The following is a 12,905-nucleotide window of genomic DNA, read 5'->3' on the forward strand; positions in this document are numbered from 1 at the left end:
GATACTTTAATAAAAAAGCGTCTAAAATAATTTATTTCAAAATTTTAATGCTTTAATGGTTCTAAAAAGGTTTATTATAAATCCAGGGTAAAGAAATAATATAATATACTATATACTTTAGGCGTAACGCAAAATGTATAACAAATCGTGTGTTGGATGGGCACTAGCAATGCCTATCACTTGAGGAGCTGGAACATTTTATTTATGTCTGTCTTTCTGTTGTCCATACGATACCCCGATGATAAACTGGATTATTGACTTGAAATTTAGATGAAAGGTTTATTTGTATTTTAGTAGGTAATATCGAGTTTAATGTCCGCTGGACGTGGGATTTGGCTTTAAAAAAAGAAAAAGGCCCATTCCTGTCTTACTTACTTTTTATTTCCGCCATCTTGTTTATTTCTGCTGTGAAGATTGCCTCTGTCTTTATTTTCTATTGGCCTCTGGTCAGTCGTAGGTGGTTGGTAGTCGAATGCAGACGTATTGTGACCTGCATTATGTAGTTTAGTTTTAATGATAAGTGTTGTGTATAGATTTTTTATAAAGTGCATGTTTTAGAGTTAGTGAAGTTGACACACAACATGGTGGTTGTGATTCTTGACTTAGGTGTGCCACAAGCTTTGGTATGATTTGTTTATTTTAACCTAGTATGTAATTATGTATTAGGTTAGTTATTTACCTGAATAAGAGATCAGATTTTAGATCTCGAAACGCAGTGTTATTGATTTTTTCGTTTCACTGAACAATGGCAAATATCCGGAAAATCCCGTTTCCTTCACAATCCTTCCATTGATAAAAATAAACTTCAAATAAAGAATTCGTTTTGTTTCCCTAATTAGTACTATACACTCCCGTTTGCAGAATTTTGATGCTTGGGCTATAAATATTTTAATACGAGTTTGAAGTTTTCACATGAACACCCTGTATATTTATATTGTCAGTAAACAATCTTAGGCTTTTCAAAGTTACTTTTTGTTGATAAGCGTATTATTTTAGATTTGATTGAATGGAGTCCTCCAGAATGAAACATAAATACCTCCAGCTCTTCTGTTAGTCTTAATCTAAAGAGCCACTTTGCGGTGTGCTTGAGAATATGAACAAGCCAGCTGTGAACAAGCACAATCGTCTCTCTTCACTTTACATTCAGCTTCTATCTGAACGTTTCGTCCTTTCCCCACGTTCCTATAATCCGCTTTCTTATAGACTCCAAACATCTTATGTCGATTGAATTGATAATTGCCAGTAGATTATGCTTGTTGGTCATCTTCGGTTAATTTAATGAGCTAGTTTGCTCCTTGAAAATTGTTTAAAATATTTGTAAAATGTAAATAAAATATGTAAAGAACTTTCAATGACAAATGGAAATAGTATATTATTGATAGGTCCTATTACGAATGATTAGATGATTTACAGAATAAATTATACTTGTTTATCAGAAACTGAGAAAAGTAACAAACTCTTTGAAGGGAAAGGCGTTTGCATTAGTGATTTCTCATTATTTTTACTCACAATTTTTAAAATTGTAACTTTTCGCATAGCCGATTTCCGACACAAACATGACATTGGGGTTATCCAAATATCAGGGACTACTTTTAAATGTACAAGACTTTTATTTGGTAATAAAATGACTATGTGTTTAGAAACATTTCAAATAGTTTTCCTTAAACCTGTGTATTATTCTAAAGATTAACAAATTTATTCAGTTTCTGGTTATTAGTTAGTAATCCAGTAATTTCTAGGATCGTGAATTAAATTTAAATTTTTTATTCAAAAATTACTTAGTTATTTTAAATTACCAAATTATATAAGTTTCTAATTTTGTGATAAACTAATGCTTTCTTTTTTCTTTATTGTTTCTCATAAGAACAATACTAATGGCATTATGTGCAAGCACTTTTGGTTTAAGTAATTATATTTCTTTTACAGATTTTCAACTGTTTTATGCTATATTTTGCTACGCCCGGTGTGCATAACGTACATTTTTTCCAGTGTATACAGTGACATGATAACATAAACATCGTTGTTCAACAATATGTGAGTGGGGTTAAACATGGTTTTAATACACACTATTTTTATAAATCGTATATTTCACCACTTATTTCTGTAATGTTAAGAAAATGGGTTAACTTAAGACTTTTACCGTTTTACAACGTTTACGGAATCAATTCAATCCTTCCGGACTAGAGTTAATACTTAGGTGAATACAACATCACTTTTTCTCCTTAGTTAAGAAAAACAAAATGTTCATAAATTTCTACAGCATAATCTTCTGCCGTAATAAAACTTACTTTAAATCATAAGTAACTTATTCAGCCAAATTAATAAACTATATTGCATTAGCTTACTCCTTATGAGTGTAAACTGGCATTGCATGATTTTTGAAGCGTATTTGAAGTTTACATTTAGAATTTATATATAATACCTATGATGTTTAATACAATTTTACTGTTTCATTATAACCGTAGTAAAATCTAACACATTTCAGAATTAAATTTTTTACTAAGAAAAAGAATGTGCAGACGTTTCTGACGTGGCGGTGTGTGTCTACTCTTCCGTGAACGGACTCTCGATTGTTTTATTATATTTTTACCATTGTGATCTTGTCTATCAGTAAACAAGCAAATATAGAAGTATATCCCACACAAATGCAATTATTTTTATGTTGATATTTTACAGAATAAACTATAGGATTCATTATTTCCCAAGACTCATCCGACGTTAAATGAAGAGTATCTAATGAGATCGAAAAATTTCTAGATATATTTTAGAGATGAATATATATATATATATATATATATATATTCATCTCTAAAATAATAATCTTCTAAGTTTGTACGGTTTTTTCTCAGTAATGCAACTCGTTAAACAAAAAAAAGGAAGGATTACACCACACCACGTGACCAAGCTTCGGTCATAAAAAAATGTATGGCTCATGTTATTTTCGACATATCCTGCAGACAAGCTGATAGATAGACATCAGATAGGAATTTAATATTAGTCACTAGGCAAACAGAAGGGAACCTGATAGCCCTACTGAGTGACGCCAATGACGTCATACCCATGGTTTTGATATGCACCGTCTACTACCCAAGCTTGTATATGTACAAAAGGAAGATTAATGCATAAACATACGAAATATTTATCTAGGTGTCATGTGAATAATAGGCTATATAAATGCTCAACTACAAATGATCATAATCGAATTCATCATTGTGAATGTAGAAATAATGTTCAGGCAAACAGGCAAACAGAAGGGAACCTGATAGCCTACTGAGTGATATACGCCAATGACGTCATACCCATGGTTTGATATGCACCAACTACTACCCAAGCTTGTATATGTACAAAAGGAAGATTTATGCATAAAACATACGAAATATTTCTCTAGGTGTCATGTGAATAATAGGCTATATAAATGCTCAACTACAAATGATCATAATCGAATTCATCATTGTGAATGTACAAATAATGTTCAGGCAAAACAGGCAAACAGAAGGGAACCTGATAGCCTACTGAGTGATATACGCCAATGACGTCATACCCATGGTTTGATATGCACCATCTACTACCCAAGCTTGTATATGTACAAAAGGAAGATTTAGGCATAAACATATGAAATATTTCTCTAGGTGTCATGTGAATAATAGGCTATATAAATGCTCAACTACAAATGATCATAATCTAATTCATCATTGTGAATGTAGAAATAATGTTCAGGCAAAAACAGAAGGGAACCTGATAGCTACTGTGAGTGATATACGCCAATGACGTCATACCCATGGTTTGATATGCACCAACTACTACCAAGCTTGTATATGTACAAAAGGAAGATTTATGCATAAACATACGAAATATTTCTCTAGGTGTCATGTGAATAATAGGCTATATAAATGCTCAACTACAAATGATCATAATCGAATTCAATTCATTGTGAATGTAGAAATAATGTTCAGGCAAACAGAAGGGAACCTGATAGCTACTGAGTGATATACGCCAATGACGTCATACCCATGGTTTGATATGCACCAAACTACTACCCAAGCTTGTATATGTACAAAAGGGAGATTTATGCATAAACATACGAAATATTTTATTAGGTGTCATGTGAATAATAGGCTATATAAATGCTCAACTACAAATGATCATAATCGAATTCATCATTGTGAATGTAGAAATAATGTTCAGGCAAACAGAAGGGAACCTGATAGCCTACTGAGTGATATACGCCAATGACGTCATACCCATGGTTTGATATGCACCAACTACTACCCAAGCTTGTATATGTACAAAAGGGAGATTTATGCATAAACATACGAAATATTTATCTAGGTGTCATGTGAATAATAGGCTATATAAATGCTCAACTACAAATGATCATAATCGAATTCATCATTGTGAATGTACAAATAATGTTCAGGCAAACAGGCAAACAGAAGGGAACCTGATAGCCTACTGAGTGATATACGCCAATGACGTCATACCCATGGTTTGATATGCACCAACTTAGTACCCAAGCTTGTATATGTACAAAAGGAAGATTTATGCATAAACATACGAAATATTTATCTAGGTGTCATGTGAATAATAGGCTATATAAATGCTCAACTACAAATGATCATAATCGAATTCATCATTGTGAATGTAGAAATAATGTTCAGGCAAACAGGCAAACAGAAGGGAACCTGATAGCCTACTGAGTGATATACGCCAATGACGTCATACCCATGGTTTGATATGCACCAACTTACTACCCAAGCTTGTATATGTACAAAAGGAATATTTATGCATAAACATACGAAATATTTCTCTAGGTGTCATGTGAATATAGGCTATATAAATGCTCAACTACAAATGATCATAATCGGAATTCATCATTGTGAATGTAGAAATAATGTTCAGGCAAACAGGCAAAACAGGAAGGGAACCTGATAGCCTACTGAGTGATATACGCCAATGACGTCATACCCATGGTTTGATATGCACCATCTACTACCCAAGCTTGTATATGTACAAAAGGAAGATTTATGCATAAACATACGAAATATTTATCTAGGTGTCATGTGAATAATAGGCTATATAAATGCTCAACTACAAATGATCATAATCGAATTCATCATTGTGAATGTACAAATAATGTTCAGGCAAACAGGCAAACAGAAGGGAACCTGATAGCCTACTGAGTGATATACGCCAATGACGTCATACCCATGGTTTGATATGCACCATCTACTACCCAAGCTTGTATATGTACAAAAGGAAGATTTATGCATAAACATATGAAATATTTCTCTAGGTGTCATGTGAATAATAGGCTATATAAATGCTCAACCTACAAATGATCATAATCTAATTCATCATTGTGAATGTAGAAATAATGTTGAGGCAAACAGAATGGAACCTGATAGCCTACTGAGTGATATACGCCAATGACGTCATACCCATGGTTTGATATGCACCAACTACTACCCAAGCTTGTATATGTACAAAAGGAAGATTTATGCATAAACATACGAAATATTTCTCTAGGTGTCATGTGAATAATAGGCTATATAAATGCTCAACTACAAATGATCATAATCGAATTCATCATTGTGAATGTAGAAATAATGTTCAGGCAAACAGAAGGGAACCTGATAGCCTACTGAGTGATATACGCCAATGACGTCATACCCATGGTTTGATATGCACCCAACTACTACCCAAGCTTGTATATGTACAAAAGGAAGATTAATGCATAAACATACGAAATATTTATCTAGGTGTCATGTGAATAATAGGCTATATAAATGCTCAACTACAAATGATCATAATCGAATTCATCATTGTGAATGTAGAAATAATGTTCAGGCAAACAGGCAAAACAGAAGGGAACCTGATAGCCTACTGAGTGATATACGCCAATGACGTCATACCCATGGTTTGATATGCACCAACTAGTACCCAAGCTTGTATATGTACAAAAGGAAGATTTATGCATAAACATACGAAATATTTATCTAGGTGTCATGTGAATAATAGGCTATATAAATGCTCAACTACAAATGATCATAATCGAATTCATCATTGTGAATGTAGAAATAATGTTCAGGCAAACAAGCAAACAGAAGGGAACCTGATAGCCTACTGAGTGATATACGCCAAATGACGTCATACCCATGGTTTGATATGCACCAACTACTACCCAAGCTTGTATATGTACAAAAAGGAATATTTATGCATAAACATACGAAATATTGCTCTAGGTGTCATGTGAATTATAGGCTATATAAATGCTCAACTACAAATGATCATAATCGAATTCACCATTGTGAATGTAGAAATAACGTTCAGCACGATATAAAGTCTAGCTTAATTTGTTCAGATATCCAGATATACAGGCGGGTAGACAGATAAAAGAAACAAATATAAGAACCATTTTTCCTTATATATTTTACTGATAGTTAGTTAAAAAGTTGAAAAGTTGTTAGTTAAAAAACAATAGAAAATGTAAACTTAATAGACAAATTTATTGTCGAGATATCAACTGAGTTACTGACTTTGTTAATCCTCAGCCAAATCCCATCGAGAAACATGCACTATGATCAATATCCGTATTTTATATTTACACATAAACTAATAAAGCGGAAAAGAGAAGGCCCAGATTAGAATTTAACCAATGTATTACCTACCAATTTCACCAAATGTCACAGTCAAATTTTTATATTATTGAGCAAAATCTGTTGAAATATGTTTAAATTTGATAAAACTGCTTAAACATTTCCTTAGCAGTGTTTGTCGTTAAGAAAAAATGTTTGAAAGTTATACAACTAGGAAGTTTTATTCCAGATTATTACGCACTGGTGTCCAATGTTAATAAATGTAACACGTTAAGGTATTAAATATATGATTTATTGAAATTTGAAAAAGAATATTCCATTGGAACAAACCTGTATACTTAAAGAGTAACTCACGAGGTCATATAAACTATAATATATTCTATACGATCTTTATATAATTTCTTTATTAAGACTAAACCGTTCTTGAAAAGTGTATATCAGACACCCACTCAGTTTGTGCGCTTACAGGTAGCAGTTACTACTACTTGCTTAGTGGCGACTCTTCAGTAAAAGACTTAATGTGTTATTTGGTTTGATCCAACCTGGTTCAGAGTAAGTAAGAGCGTTTAAAATAAATTGAAATAAATATAGTCATGTGGGTAAGTCAGAAATAATGAGAATAGAATTCAAACATATTGTTTTCGAACCCCTAACAATCTCCAGCACAATGTAATCCCTCCCGGACAATGGACATTCGCTTGCGTGGGAAATGCCACCCCAGACATGATGTCAAGGACATGGAAGATGTAGAATATAATTTGTATGGTACCGTATAGATAATTAGAAATTAGCCAAATTAAAATAGTTTTGATAGGATTACCTGTAAAGTCATGTATAATAAACTATCTAATATTTTTGATTTAGGTATAATATTTAACCCTCCTAAAAGCGCGAAGTTCGTTTTCTGTTTCAGTGGCCATACTATGTGGGATCCATCAAATAAAAAATATGAATAAGAGGTTTTACCTAACCGTTTCAATTGAAAGCAAGTGAAAATTTGCTTGTTAGTTTGACGTCCACGTATGCCAACTCACTAGAAGTAAAACTGGAGCGCAATGAAAATGTTTTTACTGAGAATTTCCTCCTGTTTCTTTTCTGAATTGAAATAAACTGACAGCATTTGCCAGTGAATAGATGGTTGTGTTTCTGAAAACCGATGTTTTAACCTTTGTTAACGTTTATAAACTCTTTTTACCTTCAAATGAGATTAATTGTATATTTTCTTACAGTGGAACAGTTTTAAATTATCTGCCCTGTATTAAACATTACTCCATCTTTCTGTTATTGGTATCTGGATTGATAGAGTGCGTTATCTTTTATCTACTTACGCGTTTGAGATGGTAAAAGTTAGATTAACTTTACAAATAATTAATGGTACTTTTAAGTTGACTCGTTAATAATGAGGATTATTTCAATAACCACTTATATTTAATAAAGAGATTCGATTTTTGGCTGATACTATTGTAGGAAATACGTCAAATATACAAAGCTTTCTTGAACCTGAGTAGTTTTATGATAATTGTATCCTTATTATTTTTAAATATCTATGAAGATCTCAAAATAAAGTCATTCTAAGTTTAAAAAAGGGATAGTCATATATCACTGTTAATCAATTTAATCCCAAACTAAAGTGGGTTTTTTTGATTTCCAGATCATTTACAACAAATTTAACGTTGAATAGAGCGTTTCAAATCTTGAAAGGTAGAAATATGGCTGTTCTACAACATATACGGGTGAATAGATGTGCAAAAATAATGTTTACTTATTGAAAACAAACACAACATGGATATATCTCATAGGGAGTTTATTCAATTAAAAATTTAGTTATGTGTGTTAGTTTCAGTAATAGTGTATTAATACGCCAACTATTGCAGATATGACGATTATGCACATTATATAGACTAATTCTTAACAGTATTGCATCTTCAATTTGCTATTATTGATTACTGGATTACTGGTTTTAATCAGTTTACTAATACTTGCAATCTATCCTTTTTCCGAATCTTCCTAAAGGAATTTCTTGTGTGAAATACATTTGTATCAATGACAGTGAGCGTGCTGTTAATTTGATTTCTAATCTAAAGGGCCATGCAAAAAAAATTGCAATCATTTCTATGGAAATCTGTAACGTTTATAGATTATAATATTTATTTACATAAAAGTATTTTTAGTTTACAGTAATATGATTAAAACTTCTATATATATTCTTATCATATATATAACTTATCAATAATAATAGTCTGTTAGCGAGAAATCTAATATACATGATCGTTTGTAACAGGTTATACGTTATAAATGTCTTGTTGTTTGTCAGACTGGAGTTTCGAGGACTATGGCTCTTTGAAATGTTAGTGTCCATTCCTGTATTTTCCCTTAGCCCACTGTCAAAATGCCACATGGCAATGTCAAAGAAGCCAACCATTTTCGAATATCTTATGTGCAAAAATTTACAACTCTGTTCCTTTAAAGTGGGTTTTTACAGTGTTTAAATAGCATTTCCAATACATTAGATGTTTTTAATCCGTACATGTCAAAACCTTGAATAAAAGTTAGATAATAACTTTATCTTTGTTATAACCAATACAATACTGATCAAGCAGCGTATACCAAACTTTTATATAATACTTAAATGTAAAATACCCACTAGCCACTTTGGAAAATATAAATGTCAGTAACCTTAAAAGTAACAGAAATATAGTGTGTTGACTGCTTTGGACTTATTATAGAGGTAGGAGGAAGAATGTATGTCAGGTAGCAGAATCGTTTCTACGTAATCCAAATAATTTTGGAATTAAATTATAACGTGTAATCAACCCAGCATAGTTGTCCTAGTTGTAGTTATAAAACTATTTCAATTAAAGTTTTGCGAATTTATAATCATATAACAAAAAATAATATTCATTAATTAATACGTGAAATCCTTATTAATGTAGTAGTTTTGAATAAATTCTCGTACCTAAATTTAGGCAATGACACAGAGGTATTTGGCAATCAAGCATTATTTGTGGTGGTTTTGGTGTACTAACAGGAAATTCATCAACTACAAGTTTACAGTATTATCATTGTAACTGTCTTATAATACAATACTCATTTATTCAACTGTATCTAGGTAGACAATATTATATTTGCATAAAATATATTTCAGTCTACTCATTCTCACACACACATCGCTAAGTACCTATATGAGAATATGTTTATACTGATTTGCTAGTTTGTATATGCAAAAATGTATATATATATATATATATATATATATATATATATATATATATATATATATAATACAAAACTAAAATATACACGTAAATAATAATATGCAACTTTATTTTGAAATGAAATTGATCTTGCATTTGATTTGCATAATATATGACCTAAAAAGGAAGAGTTCAGGAGTGTAAGCCACATACATATATACATTTGTACAGAATTGTCAGTGACATTTCTGGTATCCCGTTTGCGGTATCTCGGCATTTGGTCTTCGGGAAACAACGGAAGAATGATTAGACTGGAAAATGTCACTAATTGTAATATAACCATAAAAACTATTGGATATTATAGAGTTGATATACGTACTAACTATTAATAATTCAATAATTATGTTATCTTATTAGGTACTGAACGTATGATCTGTGGTTTTATTGTATATGTATATGGCGTTGATCTTTGAGTAAACATTGATACATTTAAATGTATATACCAGGTTTTGTTGTTCGGATGGAAGTAAAGTATCTCCTACTGGCTAGTGGATAACTCAGATCCGTTTGTTTGTTCTCCTTTCCACGCAATATCGGTAGAAGAGTTTTGGTTATGATCTTGGAATTCTGCATGAGTGTTTCTTTTCACAAAATGTGTGAATGTCCTTATCTTGTTACTGTAGCTTCTCAAGCGAAAGGTGTAACGTTAAACGTAAATTGTAATGCTTAAAATATTGAGATTCTTCTTTTTATATATTATCTTGCTTTTTCGACTATTTTTGCTGCCTTGCATTGCCTTTTCAGATTCATAAACTCTTCTGCATTTTTGAACTTTTAGACCACGTCAGGATTCGGGTTAAACCTATCGAAACACTTTTCCAAAATGCCTTTATAACACACCATCAATGTAATAAACAAGATTATACCACTAATAAGAGTAAATTTTATTCTATCTTCGTTATCGTACCAGATAGTAAGAAAAAAAACACGTATTTTTCTTTTGTATAAGTAAACATATAAATGAGTGATATATTAATTGGAAAGGACTATTTCCCGTGTAATTTAGAACTGTAATACGCTGTTAACTGTTATGTTGAAGAGACTGCTTTATGTCTTACGATAGGCTTCGTTACCCTTCAGTCCTTCAATATCAGCGCTTGTAATATTTACTGAGCTTGTACTGCCCGCTTGCCTTGTACAAGAATTCTTAATTAAAAATTGCACTTTCGATCTCCCATCTCAAGATATTTTAAGTAAAATATATAAAATAAAGTATAAAAAAATATATATAAAAAAATTAAAAAAATATTTAAAATAAATACATAAAGTCTATAAGACTTATAAGTATATTGTATTCTCCTCAACTTTTCAAATATTGTACAATTTTTATAACGTTTTTCAATACAATACAATATATATAATTTTTCAACACATATTTCAATTGGATTGTGGAAATGCGTGGTTTCAAATGTCTTCTTGTTAATTTTTATTCAAATGGAAGGAACACACTACAACACGAATCACTTAATATACTTCGCTGCATGCAAAATTTCAACTCTGTAGGTATTGAATTTTTTCTATCCCTCGAGTAGTAGGCTTCGCCAACATTTAGCCAATAATTTACCAAATTGTACGAGGTAAAATTTTGGATATAGTGACTAAACGTCACAGAGCAATCCATACAATCGCAAATAATTCCAATGTCCAGCGTTAAACTGCAGTAACGTATTTACGTATTAGGTTTGGAAACTTTCCAAATGGTATCTCGTTGTGTGAATCAACAAATAACCGTGAAATTATACTGTTTTGGTGACATTACTCAGATTATAATTGTTTATAAATGCATAAATAATTACACTCATTTACTGATGATTAAGACATATAATACTTCATGCCTTACTCTATTTTAAATAGTTAACTGATTGCTACTGAACTCTATATTTCAGCGTTAGCGAAACATACCACTCGATGTGTGAAAAATGTAACTCCTGTCTGCCTCAGTTCTGTGTAAGCGACATCGCGGTAGATGATGGTGCATGTTACTCCATGGGAATTCGCAGTACATTTCACCGGTTCAGGATTGTAGTGAGGCTACACCTTACTTCCAAAAGGGATCAATATTAGCCCTAATATCTCTTTCAGGCTATTCGTAACGATAAAATGTAACGGTATCTTTGGGTCGAAACCGTTAGACTATATCTTCGATTGAATTCCCCAGTGATCTACAAGTCAGCTAGGATCGGCTCCAGAAGTCGGCTGATTCTCTTCAGGGGAATTTGGAATTTGGTGCTGTTATTCACAGGTATCAATCCGTCTAGATCACCCGGCACATAATCATATGTGGGGATGAAGCTCAGAAGTCGAACTTTTCCTGTAGTCCAAGCCGAAGCCCGTTACGGGAGTAATCATCATCGCTACTCCTCGCGTTTGAATTTTTAACTAAAAAACCCAAATAATCACCCCTCGTGTCTAGCTATATAACTATATAAAACTAGCTCACTAGTCTTTTGCACTTATTTTGCTATATAGAATTAGCCAACTTGTCTTTTTTGCAGTTTTTCTCACAAATGTAAATTAGTTCAATTATAAAATCATTACCATGGCTGCAATGCATTAATAAAATGAAATGAATGCACATCTGTAACAACCCTGTAGAATGAAAAATAACATTATAGTGATAATATTTTGATACTTTTTACTAACTGCTAGTTGTTACTTACTGTTAATAAAATAAAGAAGTGTGTATGTTTTACAAATTGAGGTGTAAATACGAAACACATAAACATACGCCGAAATTAATATAGATTTAACAAATTATTGAGTATTGTTTTCATAAAAAAATTAAGAAAAATTAAGTCACAACTGTTAAAGTGTACAAAATATTAGTACGCTGTAAGAATTTATAGTAGTAAATTTAACGGCGCGACGCTCGGTAGTAGATTACACATCCCCCCTCGTCATTAGTGAAACCGCTCTCAACTAGGTTCACTTACCACTCGCCTATGTCCTGTTTATTCCTCTCTTTGCTGTATGTGTTAATCAATAAACTTATTGAAGATTTCTTCATGAAGTACTCCTGATTATTCCGACTTTTGCGAGAACTTCTTGTAGCTTT

This window comes from Homalodisca vitripennis, chromosome 3 (genome assembly GCF_021130785.1).
Source record: "Homalodisca vitripennis isolate AUS2020 chromosome 3, UT_GWSS_2.1, whole genome shotgun sequence".
Lineage (NCBI taxonomy): Eukaryota > Metazoa > Arthropoda > Insecta > Hemiptera > Cicadellidae > Homalodisca > Homalodisca vitripennis.